The sequence below is a fragment of the Sitophilus oryzae genome, unplaced genomic scaffold (genome assembly GCF_002938485.1).
Source record: "Sitophilus oryzae breed Bouriz unplaced genomic scaffold, Soryzae_2.0 scaffold_1393_pilon_pilon, whole genome shotgun sequence".
Classification (NCBI taxonomy): domain Eukaryota; kingdom Metazoa; phylum Arthropoda; class Insecta; order Coleoptera; family Curculionidae; genus Sitophilus; species Sitophilus oryzae.
In genome coordinates this window covers 2,148,675-2,168,179 of record NW_022146052.1, presented here as the reverse complement: position 1 = coordinate 2,168,179, position 19,505 = coordinate 2,148,675, and the positions used below count along the sequence as shown (strand labels likewise).

At 31.4% G+C, this 19,505-nt stretch overlaps 6 non-coding genes across 6 annotated transcripts; 2 read left to right on the top strand and 4 right to left on the bottom strand.

The window, feature by feature from the left end:
* Positions 1–1,551: 1,551 nt before the first annotated feature.
* Trnap-ugg lies at positions 1,552–1,623 on the bottom strand. Its single transcript has one exon. It is a non-coding gene; the product is annotated as a tRNA-Pro (tRNA).
* Positions 1,624–3,980: 2,357 nt separating this feature from the next.
* On the bottom strand, positions 3,981–4,052 carry Trnap-ugg. The gene has a single exon. It is a non-coding gene; the product is annotated as a tRNA-Pro (tRNA).
* A 4,429-nt stretch (positions 4,053–8,481) lies between these two features.
* Positions 8,482–8,553, bottom strand: Trnap-ugg. The gene has a single exon. It is a non-coding gene; the product is annotated as a tRNA-Pro (tRNA).
* A 3,453-nt stretch (positions 8,554–12,006) lies between these two features.
* On the bottom strand, positions 12,007–12,078 carry Trnap-agg. Its single transcript has one exon. It is a non-coding gene; the product is annotated as a tRNA-Pro (tRNA).
* Positions 12,079–12,207: 129 nt separating this feature from the next.
* On the top strand, positions 12,208–12,279 carry Trnap-ugg. Its single transcript has one exon. It is a non-coding gene; the product is annotated as a tRNA-Pro (tRNA).
* Positions 12,280–14,005: 1,726 nt separating this feature from the next.
* On the top strand, positions 14,006–14,077 carry Trnap-ugg. Its single transcript has one exon. It is a non-coding gene; the product is annotated as a tRNA-Pro (tRNA).
* Positions 14,078–19,505: the final 5,428 nt, after the last annotated feature.

Here is a 19,505-nt window from a genome sequence, read left to right as displayed (position 1 = left end):
CTCACACTAGGTTGGAGAACGTTTAGTAAAACTACTGAAAACTATTCAGTCAGTTTTCTTGTTAGGAACATGTAACAATAATTGTTAGCATATCATTCTCATAATTTGTTTATTCTTTGGGCGATGAATCACGCTAAAACTGAAATTACAAATACAATTGTCTCATTTTGAGGTTTAAAACTTTTGAAACTGACTACAAACTTTTATCAGGGTATCAGGTATATGATCTAGAAAGACATATTCATTTAAATTATAAGTCCTGTTGGTATGAGAAGCTATTTTAAATTTTAGTCACAACTCATAAACTAAGAAAAAAAATGCAAAGAAACCAAACAAGTATACACAAAATGATCTTAAAAAGGCTGCAAAGTTAGTCAGTAGCAGAGATGTAATACAGCTAAGGCTTTTCATATCGATCAAAACTGTAAGCGACTGTAGTTACCTAGATAATAATGTATTAAAGAAAGACATTGTTTTAAAATTACCGCCATTAAATTTGCAAGGTTGGAAATCTTCCATCTCACGATCTTCCATCTCATCATTACCCCCGTGGGGCAGTTTCCAGTGATGACACCTACAATTATGCGTACTAGGTTCTTTTTGTGCTCTAGTAGTTGTTTTGTCTTTTTTCTGTCTACCACTGGCTACCACTTTTTTCTATCTACCACTCTTCGAAGCGCAGTCCTCACGGCGTTGCCACGTCTCTTGCTGCTTGGCCTTGATGGTAGTTCCTATAGCTTCCTTCAGTGTGTTGATCATCACAAGTCACGGGTCATCTGCCACAACCTCTCCCCTGACCCCCTCTTTGGCGAGTCTGCTTCTTGATTGCCTACCACATTGCTGTGGCCTGGCACCCAGCACAAAGCAGCTCCGCATTGACGCAGCCAGGGCAGTGCTTCTAGGCATTCCATCACAGTCCTCGATATCACTGATTGTATGCTGATGCTTCTTAAAGCGCCCAAACTGTCAAAGTATATCATGATATACCATATTGGTGTATAAGCAATTTTTTCTCGTATACAACTAGCCGCTTCCTTTATGGCGTAAAACTCTGCTTGTAGAACACTACAGCCATCCAGTAGCCTTAAAGATCGTCGGATGTCTAGTTCCTCGAGAAGATGCCTATACCTGTGCCTCCTGAAGTTGCGGAAGCATCTGTGTAGACTGCTATCTTTTGAGTGTTCATTACTCGGCTGCTTTCCGATTCTTCTCTTTTCGGGATGAAAATACTTATTTTTTTTCTCCAAAATCATGTTTTGTGAACATATAGTCCGTTTTCTAGTCTAGCAGATGTGGACTCGTGTCAGTGGACTCGTGGACCACAGATTGGATTCCCTTAATCTTAGGGCACCCTTAGCAGCCAGATCCTTCACGAGCCAGTCGATTGATTGCAAGTCCAAAATTGCTTCTAGCGCTAAAAATTTAAAGTAAGCATAGGTATATTATAACACGGAATAAGAAAAATGTTGATTACATTTTATCTCAAACTTCTGGCTCTTAATTGCTCTAAATTGAACGCATTTTATTTATGACAGAATTAACAAAAAAATTGGGCTCAACCGGGATTTGAACCCGGGACCTCTCGCACCCAAAGCGAGAATCATACCCCTAGACCATTGAGCCGCTATGTTTTAATGATTATTGATAATAATCACTAATTTATTGTATCAATTCATACCCACTTGAACTTGAATATGATACCGAAGCCAGATTTTCAACCTTCTGTAATCTAAACAATAATAAGTATGTGACTATTTTGTTTGTTATGCATACAACAACCTTTTGTTTCTTCTTTTATTTAATTTCAATAGAAGCACAATTTATGACATTTGCGTAATATTCAAAAAGCTTCTAGATGAACAGTCCAAAAAATATCGAGAATAGAGTATAATGGTTTGGGAAAAGCAATAAATTGATGATTGTTCGTTGTATACAATAAATGTTTTATGAAATGGATTATTAAATATTCTAATTTCAGAACATATAATAAATTGTAGTCCTAAACTTTTCAATACTACCTACTTTGTCATCGCCTGACATATTTTAACAATGTTTTTCCATAATGTGATTAAGTGTCATATTTATTTTATTACCTTTATTAATTTTTGTCTATATTTAGATTATGTTATTTATTTATTCTTCTTTTACCTATAGTTATACCGGATGCGTCTCGAAAGTGGCTCACCCCTATAACTTTTTTATTTCTTCAGATAAAAAAACGAGATTCGGTATGTTAGTATATGACATAAATTAGGATTGATTGACGTATACAATAATTCTTTTTGGTCACTTCCTGTTTTACCGGAAATGACTACAACTTTTGATTTTTAAATGGCACCCTCGGTATTTTTTTATTTTATTCGATATAAAATGACATTCTGAATAGAATGACATATCATATGTCACATTTTGACATTCTAGCTTAAAACAAAATTAAATTCTAAAATTCAATCTAGAGTGTCATGGTTATGTTAAAAATACTAATTCTTAATCAAGGAGCCTTGGAAAAATAGATTTGATTGTCTAATGTTTTTAATGTTTTGTCCTGGCTAGTTAGAAAATACTCAAATCGTATTTTTAATTATATTTCAATTTTTTCAAATGGAACGAGGGTGGCTCATCAGCATATTTGGAAATAGCCTTTCTTTACGAATAATTTGGTACCACACACGGTATTTCGAGTCAAATTTTCGTTACGAACCGCAAGTTATAATTTCAAATAAACCATATGCGAAAATGTCAAAAGTTGACATTTGATATGGTCATTCTATTCAGAGTGTTATTTTCTATCGAATAAAGTAAAAAAGTACCGAGGATGCCATATAAAAATCAAAAGTTGTAGTCATTTCCGGTAAAACAGAAAGAGACCGAAAACAATTGAATACGTCAATCAATCCTAATTTATGTCATATACTATCATACCAAATCTCGTTTTTTAACTGTAAAAATAAAAAAAAGTTATAGGTGTCAGCCACTTTTGAGACACTCATATAATTAACAGTTTAGGATCAGAATTTTGTCTACTTATTTAGTACTGTCGTTTAAATCTAGAAAGAAAATGATAACTTATTACTAATAGAAAAATAAACCAATAATATCCATGTATAGAGCAAATATCCAATAAAATGTATCAGTACCTTCTAAACTAGCAATCGATCTATCCTAACAGTTTAATATGGTAGCCATCTTGTCGCTATAAATTCTATTTACACCTGTCATTTGTATAAATATAGGTGGGTAATAAATCATCATTTCACGTTTCAATAGAATGTCGGGCCAATTTTGTTATATATAGGGAACAAATATGTAACTACCACAAATAACTGTGGGAATATCTGTTTACTGTCGCTTTGTTTGCTAACAGAAAAAAATGGGGAACTTACACAAGGAGATACTTGCTGCTAATGTGTAAGCGGCTTAAAAACATAATATGTGGTATTTTCTAATCAGAATAATTTCTTTAAAACTCTATTATGAGTTTTATTTATTTATACAGAGTCTTAAATAAGTGCAAATATTTTTAGGGACAGTATAAATATTTTGATCCCAGAAACACGACGTATATGAGGTTCTTTTCGAGAAAAAAAATTGAAAATTTGGAATTTTTTGAAAATTTTTTAGTAAATGTAATTTTTAGTTAAAAAACACAACATAGACAGTAGATAGTACAAGAAAGAAAACCGAAAACTATCAAGTGGTTCTTAAATTTTAAGGGAAAAATCTTTTTTTTTTAATTTTCGAAGTAAAATATCGTTATTTTGGACTTGGAAAACGGTAAAGAGAAAATATGTTTCTTTTATTGTCTTCAAAAAAGTCTTCTGGATATCCAGAAGAAGATATCCCACTAGAAGAATATCTTTTCTATTATAGTATTTATACAGAAATTATTATTATTATATCTATTGTACAGAAATTACATAAATTAAATATATAACCTGTAGTTAAATATCTATCTTTATTCCTATTCTATCCAAAAAAATGGGCCCAACCGGGATTTGAACCCGGGACCTCTCGCACCCAAAGCGAGAATCATACCCCTAGACCATTGAGCCGTCATGTTTAATTAATTATTGATAATTATCGCATATTTTTTGTTTCAATATCGACCTACTTGGAAAAAAATAATGACGACACTAAGTTGTTAACCTTTTAAAAAGTAAACAATGTTATTGATTTATAAAATTATATCAGGTGCTTCAACTTGTTAACTGTTGACCGGCAAAATAATGTGTTCAAGCTAATTATTGACTAAAATTGACAAACAAATATACAGGGTGGTCCGAAAGATATTCGAAAAACTTCGGTAAAATATTCTGCAGATAAAAATACCTAAGTAAAAAAGTTCGTATCAATTTATGTTCTAAAATGCTTCATTTCGGAGATGCAGGGTGTAGAAATTTCATTTATATTTCGATTTTTTCCAAATAATTTCTGAACAGCTGTCGATGTTTAGATAAAAATTGGCGTCTGAGTAGTTTTTGACACGAGAAATTTGATGTCGATGTTAATATAACTCCTAGTTGTAGGGGGCGCCACCTACATGTTTTTTTAACGGTTTTGAAGTGTATTAAATTTCCTTCCATACCTGTATAAAACTACTGAGTGAAAAAATATACATTTCCGTCATTTTTTACGTAAAAAGATCTTTTTGTAAAAATTGCTTATTGATATATAAATAGTCAACACAAGTCATTATTGACAAAAGATAAACATGTTGAGAGTAGATGCATATTTGCCTGAAATGCTAAGTTTGCATTGAACATTCGTATTTTTTAAATTAATCATAAATTATTCTTTGAAAAAATTATGTTAAAACAGTTTCTGTTGAACCTTTGACATAAAAACATTTCAAATATATTATTTCAGTCTAATAATTAGCTAATCAATATGTTTAATTTATGTCAATGATGACATGTAGTGATTATTTCGATTCCAAATATCTCGGGAACCACTACTCGTAGCGCTCTTTATCTCGAGAGCTTTTTTTACGTACAAAACAGCGGAAATGTGTATTTTTTTACTCATCACTTTTATACAGGTACGGACGAAAAGTTATTACTCTTTAAACCAGTTAAAAATATGTCTCCAAGTAGGAGTCACATTTGACTTGAAAAATTAAATGTTTCACGTCAAAAACTCCGTTATTATTTGGATAAAAACACTTTTTATGCAAATGAAAGTTCTACACTCTACATCACCGAAACTTAGCACTTTAAGACATACATTTAGGTATACTTATTTATATCAGCTGAAGTTTCCGGTATAAAACCGCTATTTCAGAAGTAAATTTTTAAAAGTTTTTCATATTTTTCCTTAATTACACAAGGTTACAAATTCCGGTCAACTTTTGGACCCGAGCAGATCAGAACGATTCTTAACGTTATTTGATGCCCTGAACTCAGATCTTCAATCCGTTTGTCAAGATTGGCTCTAGTTTTCGAGTTCGCGCATGGCAGTAGCACTGCGCTCTTATAACGTCCCGGGTAGTTGACGCACAGTCTGTTCACGACGTTAATATCACTTGTAAACCCACAGGACTTTTTACTGCCACTTCTTCACATTAAACTTGGCCTTAGTAAGAACTTTGTCAAAGCGCTCAATCGCGAAGGACTGGCTTTCCAGTACTTAACCAAGTTGTTTCCAAAACTGTCATACCCAAAAATCAAAGAAGGAATATTTGTCGGACCTGATATTCGAAAACTAATGGCTGATGCAAGGTTTACAAAATGTTTAACGCTTGATGAGGCAGCAGCATGGGCGTCGTTTCAAAGTGTTGTTCACAACTTTCTCGGTAATCATAAATCACCGGATTACAAGCAAGTAATCAACAATTTGTTGCAAAATTACCACAAGATTGGAGCTCGAATGTCTTTCAAGAGACATTTTCTGCATTCGCATCTTGATATTTTTCCACAAAACTTGGGCGACACGAGCCACGAGCAAGAAGAGCGGCTACACCAAGATATAGCGAAAATCGAAAGGCGGTACCAAGGATTTTGGGACGAAGCCATGATGAGCGATTACTGTTGGGCCCTGATCCGTGAAACAGATCCCAAGCAGTATAAAAGACTCAGTTCAACCTCTGTTCATTTCTGATTTATATTGTTTAATTCAATAAATGACTGTTAACGGTCAAAAATAGTAAAATAATGAATTTATTGAATATTTCGAAAACTAGAACCAATCTTAAAAAATGGACTGCTGATTTGGATTCAGCTCCAAAAATTATCTTAGCAATTGCTTTTAGTTGTTCAAGTCCATAACCGTGTATACTAAGGGCTGGCAAAGGTTAGTCTTGGGTCGAGATTTCCGTATGTAAGAAGAGTACAATACGTTTATAATGTACTGAACAAAGAGATGACAATAAACAAGTTGCCAAACATATGAAATAAAACGAGAAACTGTGCACATCGCTAAGAGACGTGGAAGGGGATATAGCAGATTTGTCGCAGTTGGCCGGTCGACCCAATCAATACCTCTGTCAGTACTTAAAGTTCTAGGGAAAGGTGTACGTCATGCGTTTAGCTTCACGATTTAATTACGTCTCGTGATACTTAATTTATTCATTTATTAACGAATCGTTGTAATTTTCCCTATAGCTTGATTTTTTTAAGTGCAAGAAACACTTGCTTTTTTGATAAAAATAAGTGGAATTGAGTGGGTGTTCGATAGTGGTCGCGCTATTAGAACTCTGAATTCAAAAATCGATATCTCGAAATCTATTAGAAATAATAGATTGTAGTTTTTTCAAGAACTTTGTTAATATTTCTGCTGTATTTTCTTTGTAGACAGTATGTGAAAATCGTTATCAATAAAAAAATTACACGATTGCTGAAAATTGCTATGCTCTAAAAGTAAATGGATGGATTGTTTACAATTTTTGAATAGAAAAAACAATCTTATCGAATTTTTCTTATGTAAACATATTGTAAAATATCCGATCTTGAAAATAAAAAAAAGTTTCAATTTCTATAGTGGTTCTTGAGTTATGGCCTGTTATGTGTTAAAAAGTTGAGTTTTTAAATTATCGCGATTACTGACGTTTTCTCGTTATAAATATAATAACACCCTAACGATATCCTTATAATTCCATTTCAGATGCTCAGAAATATGACTTATCATTTTATCTAGTTATCTCTTGAAAAAAAAGTCTTTTAAAAATAAGTGGTTTGCGATCGTGATTTTACTTTACTTGATAGGGAAAGGCGTATCGGCAACGCCGCAACAGCACACCGTCGCGCGTCGCGTCGGTCGGTCGCATTTCTCTCACTCCGACTTAATAAGATCCCTATGCGATTTACTTCCACACATGTAAATGCCGACCCAAAAGTAACCGTTGCCAGCATGGTATACTTGTGTTATTATATCTACTAAAAGAACTCTCAAATAATAAGTAAGGCAAAATAATCACTACTGGCATACATGCACATAGTTTAAATACATATGTAATATACATAACATATGTATGTATGAATTTCAAAACTTATTATTTTATTTTTACCCCTACGAAATAATTACACAAAGAAACAACCAACGTATTAATTAGACAACCACATGTTTCACGTGGCTCAAAATTACTCCGGTTTGTAACAATGCTTTTCGTGCTGTTTCTACATGTGTACAGTTCTAAAATAATTATATATTTGATATATTCATAGGTAAAATTAAAATGAAAACCGATATTTTTATTTACAAAAAAAATGTGTTTACAAAAAAAAAACTGAAGAAAATAAAGCTATCGACATGATTGGTTTACATGTTCATTTTAATGTTATATTTATGCAAAACAAGTTGTAAAGTAATTTAATTATTTTTGACTAGTTTAGATGTCTGTTTTAATGATGCAATCGACAAATATATGTAATGTATTTTTTATATTTTTCCTAAAAGTGAATTAATGTTCTAATGCTATCATCTTTAAATCTGCAATTCAACCAGTCATGACATACACCTGTGAATCTTAACATTTAAAACAAGAATTCATTAGTAAACTCCAAGTAGCACAAAAGTTTATAGTCTGATATATGCTTGGACTAAGCAAGAGGCTACAGGAGGCTAAATTCTTTTTTTTTCGATTTGTATTTTATTACAAACAAAGAAAATCAATGAATATCTAAAAAACATATAAATTAGTAAAAACCAACCAACCCCATCAAATAACCAGCTAACCAATGAACACCCTCCAAATAACCACACTAACCAAAGCTTAATAGTTGCCTTGCTGGGTGTAGACACAACTAGAAGACACCTTAATCCAAAATGTCATTACCACAAGTGAAAAAAAGCAGTAACAAAACGGCATTAATCTGCATCTGAACCCCATGATGCAGATGCCCACAGATACATATTGTGTTGCCGAAAACAACATAGACTGTTTATACTTTAATTCTCGATATAATAATAGGTATATTTGTAAATTAGGAACTATTTTAACTGTATTTTAGTGAATTATAATTTTTAGTGAAAAAATTAAAAAAATTTGGGCTCAACCGGGATTTGAACCCGGGACCTCTCGCACCCAAAGCGAGAATCATACCCCTAGACCATTGAGCCGCCATATTTAATTAATTATTGATAATAATCGCAATCTTTTTTTAATATTGACCTACTTGAACAATTAATTAAAATATTAACTTGTCGACCTCGAAAATACTAAACAATGATTCTGATATACGAAAATATATCAGGTACTTTTTAACTTGCTTAAATTACTGTTTTTTAAGTCATTTAGCGATATTATAATTTGAACTTAAGGAAATCCTATTAATATAAGAAAAATAAAAAATAATTTTCTACATAAGATTCTAAAACATATAAAACTTGAAAATATAACTGAGTTGTTTTTGGTTTTTAGAAAAGAAATTTATTACTTAATAAAAGAGGCTATCTACCTTAATAAAAAAATTGAAGGTACCATACGATCGAAAATAAATACGGCGTCTAGTCGGCTTGGAAATTAATAATAGGCATGTTCTAAAAAATATAAATTCGCAAATAAATCATTGTATTGTATAGATTAAGTCTTCATTACTTACAATACATAGAAAATTAGGAAAATTTGCATGATATCTTTTTAGAAATTAAATTAAAATTTCAAACTTGAACATTCCCGGTTGAGTTGTGACGTACATAGCCTTCACCAATCACGTTTCAGATCGTAGAAAGGGAAGTTTCATATCATATGTTGGTACGATTGATTGCCCGGCTCATGCGTATCGGACGCAGCCATTTTGGATTTTGCTATTATTTTTCTTCGTGCTTTTCAGTTCAGCGGTAAATTTTCTTGGATAGGTTAACCAGCGTTATTAATTTGCGGGTAAATGCTCACATTTGTGAGGGTTTAAAGAAAAATAATATTTTATGCATAATATATAATAAACATTATTGATCACATATTAATACATTTAATAACAAAACTTTAAAATAAAATATTTTCTTGATTTTATTTATTATTTATCATGATTCTTGGTGCCAATAGAATTTTTCTAATTGCATTGTTCATCTTCTCTAACTTTTCTTGGTCAGATAGTAGACGTATTTTTTATGGTAAGATTGTAGCGTACCTGTTTTATACCATAACTGTGATTTTCCGGAAATACTATTAATCTTAGTTATCAGGAATTACACTTTTTTTCAAATTAATTTTCTCCCACCTTATTCCACATGTAAAAAGCAGGCCGTTAATGATTTAACAATTGAAGCATAATATAAACTCACTTTGAAATGCTTTGAAATCATTCAGGGCTTAAGAGAAGTTTTCTGGAAGAAAACAGCATTTACTATTTTCCATCTTTTTCGGCGCGTACAAAAACATTTTATTACAGTTACTGGAAAATGTTATCCAACAATGGAACAATTAATTTATTAACATTATTAAAAATAGTTTAAATGTAAATTTAATTTAAAATAAAAATTAAAAAATTGTAAACAATGTCATTTTAACGTTGAATAAACAGCAATGCAACCAACATCATAAAATTCACCAAGTTTATTTCGAGACGAAAACCAGCCAATCATATTGGCGAGGGCTACATACGTCATCGCAGCGCGCGTAATTGTGAAATTCAAACTTTTACCCCTTTTTTGGCCTAATATTAAGTTTTATATAAAAAAAGGCTAAGTAGCAAGACTAATTAGGTTGAAATCTGCATAATTACGTGGAAATTGAAAAACATGAAACATGCCTATTGCTGATATTTTAGATATAACATTATTGGGGAATGTCATAGATTGTCATTTCCAACCAACTTGACGCCGTTTTGTATTATAAAATATTTACATAGTAAATTAACAATATATAAAATTAGTTTTATATTATCAAGTGATGCTTAAATCTATCATAAAGCTTTGATATATTTCATTTACTTTTTGTAAAAAGTATTGGTAAATAAATTGAGATTTGTTAGTTTTGTATATAGGAAAATTGGAACAATTTCCGTTGCACGTCATGAATGACACCATGCTTCGTCTTATAAAGTTTGTTGGTGGTCGTATTATGATGTGCAACATAAGTTATTTTAATTTCCCTTATAGATACTAAATTAATAACTCTAACCCTTTTTATCTAACTTATTTAGTTAAACGACCTATGACTAAATTGTACTCCTCGATTTTGACAGGTTTTTATTTATTCAACGCAAAACAACCTAATGGATAACAGTACCTACCTATACCATCACCCCATATCCCGCTACACATTCTTCACGCACACATTATTCTAATCGCATCAGCCGTGACGTACGCGCTATACGTGCGTACTTCCAGATGTTCCAATTTTTTCTGTCAGCTGTTGTCTGGGATTGGCCAGGTGGATGAAACAGCTGAAGGTTGGCATGCCTGTCACCCGTATTACGATAAAGCAACAAGTATGGACGAACTGTATGGGTTCGGAGGTCGCACTATTGAGGGGTCTGTTTTAAAATCGGGTTGATTTATGATGGGCCGTCTGGTTTGATTATATCAGCGCTTACTTTCTATTATAAATGTTAGAGTTATTATTACAATATTGATGCTTGCTCTAAATGTGTTATAGTTATTCCAGGATGTCCCCCAATATTGCGTGGACATAAAACTGCCACGTATTTTTGGAATCAAAATAAGTTCATTGAACACAATTTGTCTCTCTACAAAAGTGCTTCGGTGGATGTTTTTTTTGTCCGTTAGAGGAGCTTGAAACTTTAAAAATATAAACACATGTTTTAATATATTTTAAGAACCGTTATTCGGATTTGAATGAAATTTGGATTGCCTATGTTTTGGTAAGTGCTTTATCACAACCAAACCCCCACCCCTACAAAAATTTTAGTATAAACGACCCATTTTTTTGTAAAATGGTACTTTTATTATTTACTACTATTTTTTGTTTCTTGTAAAAAACGCCATTGTGTACACTTTTTGAGAAAAAAAATATTTCTCCGAAGCTGACCTCCAAAAAAGATTTCTTGTATATATTTCTTCAAGCTATGTAAGCGCATAAAATTTCTAATGCGCTAATAATCTAGTTGACGAAAATACCAAATTTTATGTTAGTATCACAAACGATATTTGACAATGAGCTTCATAAAAAGCTTAAAAAAAATAAATAAATTTTAAATTAATTAACATTGTTTTTTTATTGATTGCCTCTAAGGGACAAACGAAGCACTTTTGTATAGAGGTAAATTGATGTGTCCATGATGTGTCATTTTCTATCGAATAAAGCAAAAAAATACCGAGGGTGTCATTTAAAAATCAAAAGTTGTAGTCATTTCCGGTGAAACAGGAAGTGGCCAAAAACAATTGAGTACGTCAATCAATCCTAATTTATATCATATACTAACATACCAAATCTCGTTTTTTTATCTGAAAAAATAAAAATGTTACCTATACTCGTAGGTTGCCACTTTTGAGACGCACCCGGTATAAAGAATAAAAAAATATATAAAAAATGTATGATATTGCAGTTTTAAATTCTCTAATTTTTATTATAATATTATATATTACAAAAAAAAACATAAAAAAATTTTTGGGCTCGTCCGGGATTTGAACCCGGGACCTCCCGCACCCTAAGCGGAAATCATACCCCTAGACCAACGAGCCGCGAAAATTTTAGTCGAAATATATCTTCAAACAGCGATGCGCGAACGCTATCACTAAACGCAACAAAATTAATTTAACACGTAACAGGTGAAAGTAAGCGGATAAAAAGTTTATAAAATTGAACGTGGCGGCTCAATGGTCTAGGGGTATGATTCTCGCTTTGGGTGCGAGAGGTCCCGGGTTCAAATCCCGGTTGAGCCCAACTTTTTTGCTTTTTTTATTTTCGTAAATAATCTTTCTATTCAAAATTAAACTAAATATAGTTTACTATAATTCTTGTTAAATAAGTTTTTTTCTCTCTGTTCGGACACAACAGCTAGTTGAAAATTAGCGTTTTTTGGTTGTCTCTTCAAATGTCTATATTTTTATACTCCAAAACTTTTAATTTATTATCTATTAAAACCTAGTATTTGTTTTTTTTTTAGTTTTAAGTTAAGTTATCATATAGACAGTAATGTCAACAATTATACCACCCCCGATATTTAAAAAAATAAATTTATATTATATTTAAATTATGATTAATATAAGTACAGGTATAGTTGCAGATGAAATAATCCGATCTCATTTGTTAAAAGAGAAAAGTATAGACTGTATTATGGGTAGGAATTCTTAAACTATCAAATTTAAATGAAGGGAAAAAATAAAACCTCTGGCAATAATGAACAACTCAATATGTACAGATAGAAAAGAGAACTATTAATTAATTATTACTAATTATTATAATCCAACCACATTTTTCTATCCAATTGCCATCGTAAAACGTAAAGATCCCCTAAAACAAAAACACCCCCACCGAAAAACTAATGGCCAGATTCTCGGGTGCCAAAGTATTTTTGTGTCAAATTTGGTTAAAATCGGTTTAGCGGTTATTGAGTTATCGTGTTACAGACGGACAGACAGACGGACAGACAGACGGACGGACGGACGGACAGACGGACAGACAGACGACAGACGCCATGAAAATATTTTGTATTTAGGTCATTTATGACCCAAATAATTCATTTTATTATTATTTGTATGGTCGGCTAAAAATGCTTTTTCCTAATATGCTAATGAGCCACCCTTGTTCCATTTGAAAAAATTGAGATATGATTAAAAATACGATTTGAGCATTTTCTAACTGGCCAGGACAAGACACTAAACACATTAGATGATTAAATATATTTTTCCAAGGCTCCTTGATTAAGGATTAGTGTTTTTAACATAGCCATGGCACTCTAGATTGAATTTTAAAATACGATTTTTTATTAAGCCAGAATGTCAAAAGTTGACATATGATATGTCATTCTATTGAGAATGTAATTTTCTATCGAATAAAGTAAAAAAATACCGTGGGTGCCATATAAAAATCAAAAGTTGTAGACATTTCCGGTAAAACAGGAAGCGACCAAAAACAATTGAATACCGCTAATCAATCCTAATTTAGGTCATATACTAACATACCAAATCTCGTTTTTTATCTGAAAAAATAAAAAAAATTATAGGGGTGAGCCACTTTTGAGACGCACCCGGTATAATACAATTAAACGATTATCAGATTTGATAGTATATGAATAGTTATTATATGTTAATAAATAAGACGGCAAAAATTAATTATTAGCACATTAAATTCACTTTCACACATTAGCATATTCAGCATTTAGCATTAGCTTTAAATTGATGTCAAAATCAAAGAAAAACGTAGTTTAGTAATATTTTTCTGTATAATTTTTTATTGTTATAATATGCAACTTTGAATCTGTTTTAATTATTATAACGCTAACTGTAACGTTATTAATGTTGTAAACATCTGCACCAGCGAATTTGATTACTTTCTTTACGAGGTCGACGCCGCGCCCCGTCTTCTTCGTCATCATATTATTTAAGTGGGTCAAAACGAGTAAAAAAGAAATTGTGTGCTAGGTAATGTTTAATAATTAACTATAGCGGCTCAATGGTCTAGGGGTATGATTCTCGCTTTGGGTGCGAGAGGTCCCGGGTTCAAATCCCGGTTGAGCCCAATTTTTTACACTTATTTTAATATATTTTTTTAATATCTTATTACTTCAGTATTATTATTTTAACAATTTTAAACTTAAATTTACATATTTTGATTTAGTATGTAACATTTCTATAAAAGAACTATCTTCCTTTTGATGAAAACTTTGTCATAACTTTCGATGTTCTCTATAAAATTGTTACTCTAAATTTTCCAGAATTTTCTACTATAATATTCTTCTAGTTTTACGAGCAGTAACAAAGATTTTCTTGTTCAGTATGAAAGAAAGTATAAAATACGTTTTTCTATGTTTCATATTTCCTTTTTATGTTTTTTTTTTGTTCATATTAATCTCTAGACATAAATATGATTCTTTTTGAGTTTACTTGAATCCAAAATTGTATTAAATAGTTATTTAAATTTGTAGCACACATATTAGTAGCACAAGGTGAATGAAGCTTCCGAAAAAGCTCTATATTAGGATTTTGGATTGTGATTTTTACTTTAGTTTTTTACATAATGTGGGGCAATGGCTGCGGACATTTTGAAAAGATTTGTGTCAACATACAGGATGATTCAAACATATTTAGAACTAAAGTTGTATATTCTTAAATGAAATACTATATATTTTTAGGTCATTAGATTTGCCATTCAATTTGCATTCCAAAAATATTATAGTGTCATATTCTATACCGAGTGGTTTTTGAAATATAACCGCTTTTAAACTAAATTTGCTGCTTACTTAAAGCCCTCTTAAAATTCTAAATTCGTAGAGTTTTAAAATTATTGAGCCGGAGGTGCTGTATAATAGCGGCTACTTTAAAATTGAGCCTACCAATATTTGCAATCTTGTTTGATATATACAGGGTGGGACAAAACTAAATGTTGTATTTTTCTCCATTATTTGAAATGAATCAACCTATATTTTGTATCATAATCGAACAAAGTTTTCTTTAATCTTTTAGTGAGCGCTTTCTATACCAAAAATCTATACTTAATGAGAAAATATAAGACTTCCGTTCTTAATCGAAGGTGTTTATTATTAATATCATACATCTACAGCAAAGTAGAACAACCTTTTAATTGACTCAATAATCAGTTTTTTATGTGACGAATTAATAAATATACAGGGCAGTCCAAACTGTATTCCGGAAACTTTGGCAGCATATTCCGCAGATAAAAATAAGTAAAAAAGTTCGTATAAATATATGTCCTAATATACTTAGTTTCTGAGATCCAGGGTGTCAAAGTTTCATTTTTATTTCAAATTTTTCTAAATAATTTCTAAAGTAACGTCAATATTTGGATGAAAGTTGCTGTCTGGTAGTTTTTTGATATGAGAAATTTGATTTTGATGTCAATATGACTCCTATTTGTAGGGGGAGCCACCTACCTGTGTTTTAAATGTTATGAAGAGTAATAACTTTTCTCTCGCCCGTACCTGTATAAAACTACAGAGTGAAAAAATATACATTTCCGTTACTCTTTACGTAAAAAACACCTCTTGGTAAAAATCGCTACGAGCAATCGTTCTCAAGATATTTCGAATGAAAATAGTCAATACATGCAATTATTGACAAAAAATAAACACGTTGAGTAGATAGTTATTTGACTGAAATAATAAATTTGGGAAATTCTTATTTTTTTAAACTAATCATAAATTTTTCTGCAAAAAATTATGATAAAACAGTTTCTGTTGAACTTTTGGCACAAAAACATTTCAAATTTATGATTTCAGTCTAATAACTATTTTGTCAACATGTTGAATTTATGTCAATGATGACAGGTATTGATAATTTCAATTCCAAATATCACGATAACCATGACTCGTAGCGATTTTTACTTAGAGACCTTTTTTACGTAAATGTATTTTTTTACTCAGTAGTTTTATACAGGTACGGACAAAAAGTTATTACTCTACAAGTAGGGGTTATATTGACATCAAAATCAAATTTCTCATGCCAAAAAACTCCCAGGCACCAATTTTCATCCAAATATTGATGTTATTTCATAAATTATTTGAAAAAAATCGAAATAAAAATAAAACTTCTACACCCTGTATCACAGAAACTAAGCATTTTAGTATCACAGAAACTAAGTATTTAGACATACATTTATACGAACTTTTTTAATTATTTTTATCTGCAGAATATGCTGCCGAAGTTTCCGTAATACAGTTCGGACCACCCTGTATATATGATTTATTGTATTGGCGCCGCTGATTTTTTTTATTAGCAAGAATGTATTTTTTATTTATTTTATCACTCTAAATTCTGTGCATATTAAAAAAAATTAGTAGGAAGTTTCATGAAGTTTGAATGAAGTTTTATGAAAGAAAGAGATAAGCTTCATTCAGAACTTCGCAATTAGTGGAATAAATTAGTGGTTTCAATTACACTTTAACATTTTTTAGTTTTCGATCATTCACGATGTTTAAAAACACAATTAAAATTAATAGAATATCTTAGCAACTAACGCAAGCTTTAGGCAGTTGTATCCATAGAAAAAGCCTAATATTTAGCTTATAAAACAATCAACTTTTGATTTCTAACCACAATTTCTCGACGGAAGATAATCAAAGGTCAAAATGACATTTCTCGCAAATTTTGAAGTATAATTAGTGGAAAAGTTAAAAGTTTGATAACTTTTTCTACTAATTGAAAATGTCTACAACTAATTTTAACGTTCTGAATGCTTCCATTGAAATTAAAGGAAAAATAAACTTCTACGCTAATTGAAACCACTATTTAAAAAAAATAGACAACAAAAAACAAACAATAAGAAAAATAGGTAATTATTTACATCACAATATCGCAGTTGGATTTGAGTATCACAGACGAGTGTCACAGTTGGTGGTATATATTAATATCTTTCATAAATTTCAAAATATTTTTAATTCTTTCTTCTTACGAATTTTACCACCTAGGTGAAATTCGTGATAATTTAACTGAATAAGAATCGAATCTATTTCTTTCTACCGTATATTGAGGACATTCACATATAATGTGAGTTACTGCCAACTCAACATCATAGACTGTACACATTGGAGGTATTTCTCTATTAAGCAGATATGCATGAGTTACCGCAGTATGCCCAATACGAAGATGATGCACTCTGGATTCATCCGCTCGTCCTAGTGCAAGACGTAAGGATGGGGTCCTGTTTTATTGCGCAAAGCTTTGAAGGTGTACCTTCCCACTCATCCTGCCATTCCCTTTCTGTTCTTTTATGCAGTAGAACTTTAAGATCATATTTACTAATATAATGGAAATCAATGGTATCCCTTCTAGCAGCTTGCTGAGCAGCTTCATCTGCCATTGTGTTGCCAAGTATATTAGTGTGGCTTGGGACCCATACTAACGTGAGTTTGTTTCCCTTTTCGCTGCACTCTCGAATAAGCGTCCGATTTTTTTGTTTCAGGGGATCATGGACAAATATGTCATTAATTTTAGACACGATCTCTAAAGAGTCAGAGACAATTAAAACTCTAGATTGATTATATTCCTCGATGACATAAGATAAGGCTTTCCAGATCGCGAAATATTCTGTGAAGAAAGCTGATGCTTCATGTCTCAAAGTCCATTGGAAAGTTGACCCGTTGGTAATAATTGCACATCCAGCACCATTTTGTTTTTGGAGCCATCAGTATAAATAACAATTCTTTCATTGTATTGGTCTAGTATTTTCTGGAACTTTTGTTGATATATTTCAGGCGATGTTTCTTGACGTTTTAGTTTGTTCAGGTCTAATATTACTTCAGTTTTTTGGTATTAGCCATGGAGGATTTTCGTAAGAGATTTTATTGATTATCATAGGCAGATGTTCTTCCATATGACGGGATAGCATTGTTTCTCTCACTATATGGCTAGGATTTGCCAATGCCAAAGTGAGGTAGGATTGCGCTAGCTTCCTTCTTCTGTATTTAAGGGGCTCTATTCCCGCATCAGCACATAGGCTAGTTGCGGGGCTTGTGTAAAAAGCTCCAAGAGCTCGTCTTAAACATGCATTTTGTACGCGGTCCAGGAGCTGTAAGGTTGATTTGCGAGCAGTAGAGTATACCATCGAGCCATAATCTATCTTTGAACGAACCAAGGTTTTATAAAGCTGGGTAAGTATTTTCGTACTTGCCCCCCATGTGGTATGGGAGAGACACTTAATATAAGATTTAGAACCTTCTTACACCGTAACACTAATCCATTTATATGTGATTTCCAAGTAAGTTTTTCAAATATAATCAATCAATAAGCCTATCAAATATAAATTACCTAATATCAAATATTAAGCCTAGAAATTTAGTTTCAGTTTTAAGTTCAAGAGGACAATTGTCCATGAAAAGTAGTGGACGATAGTGGGGCCGACGCAATTTGCAGAAATGCATCACATGGGCTTTTTGCTTGGATAGTTTAAAGCCATTAACACTAGCATATTTTACAACTTGGTTTATGGCATCTTGTAGATATCTACTGCTTTCTCCAACAGTTTTTGTGACACATATCATAATAAGATCATCAACATATTATATACATTTTTTAACATTTTTATTCATTCCTTCGACTAGATTATTGATTACAATTAGAAACAGATTATTGCTGTTGATCCCTGGGGGACACCATTTTCCAATGTCTTTGTTGTAGAGAGACTACCCAAACCAAACCACTATTTTATTCCACTAATTGCGAGGTTCTGAGTGAAGCTATATAATTAATTTTTGTAATATTTTTTGATAGTGAACTTTATTAACACCATAATATATGAATTTTTCAGATTATACCTACCTATAATATTTTATTAACATTATTGATCACTGAACTTTTAAATCTATTAATTTCCTGCTCTGTATTATAATTGCAGCAATTTATTTCTTTATAAATCAAAATAAACCACTTACATAACTAAAATGACAGGCACATGTGTCAAGGATTTTCTCACACTGTCAAGGATTTTCTCGTTAGACAGACTATATAAGGGTAAAAATAAAAATCAATTTATATAATATTTTCTAGTCTATTTATTATGAAAATATAATACAAAACTCCTATGTAGTGTAATATAGAATTAATAATTGGTAATATAATATTGTGGTCAATTACTGGACTGCATCTTGTATACAGAGTTAGCAAGCTAGAATGCACTAGCCAATATATTTTAAATAACTTTTTTTTAAATAACAGCAGTTAACTTCTATAGTACATTTCTTTAATTCTTTGGTTTCATCAAATTGCAGACAGCTCAAAATTTGCTTCCTTTATACTATTCTTCTTAAAGCTATCTACAATTGATGAAAAAAGTACTGAAAGAATATTTTGATTTTACTTGAAAAAAAATAGATTGATGTTAATGGTTTTATTTATCCATTTCTTCAAATTGAATCAAATAAAATCAAAATTTTACAATGATCAGTACCTATAATATATAATTTTACTTAAATATTTTTTTTTAAAATACACTT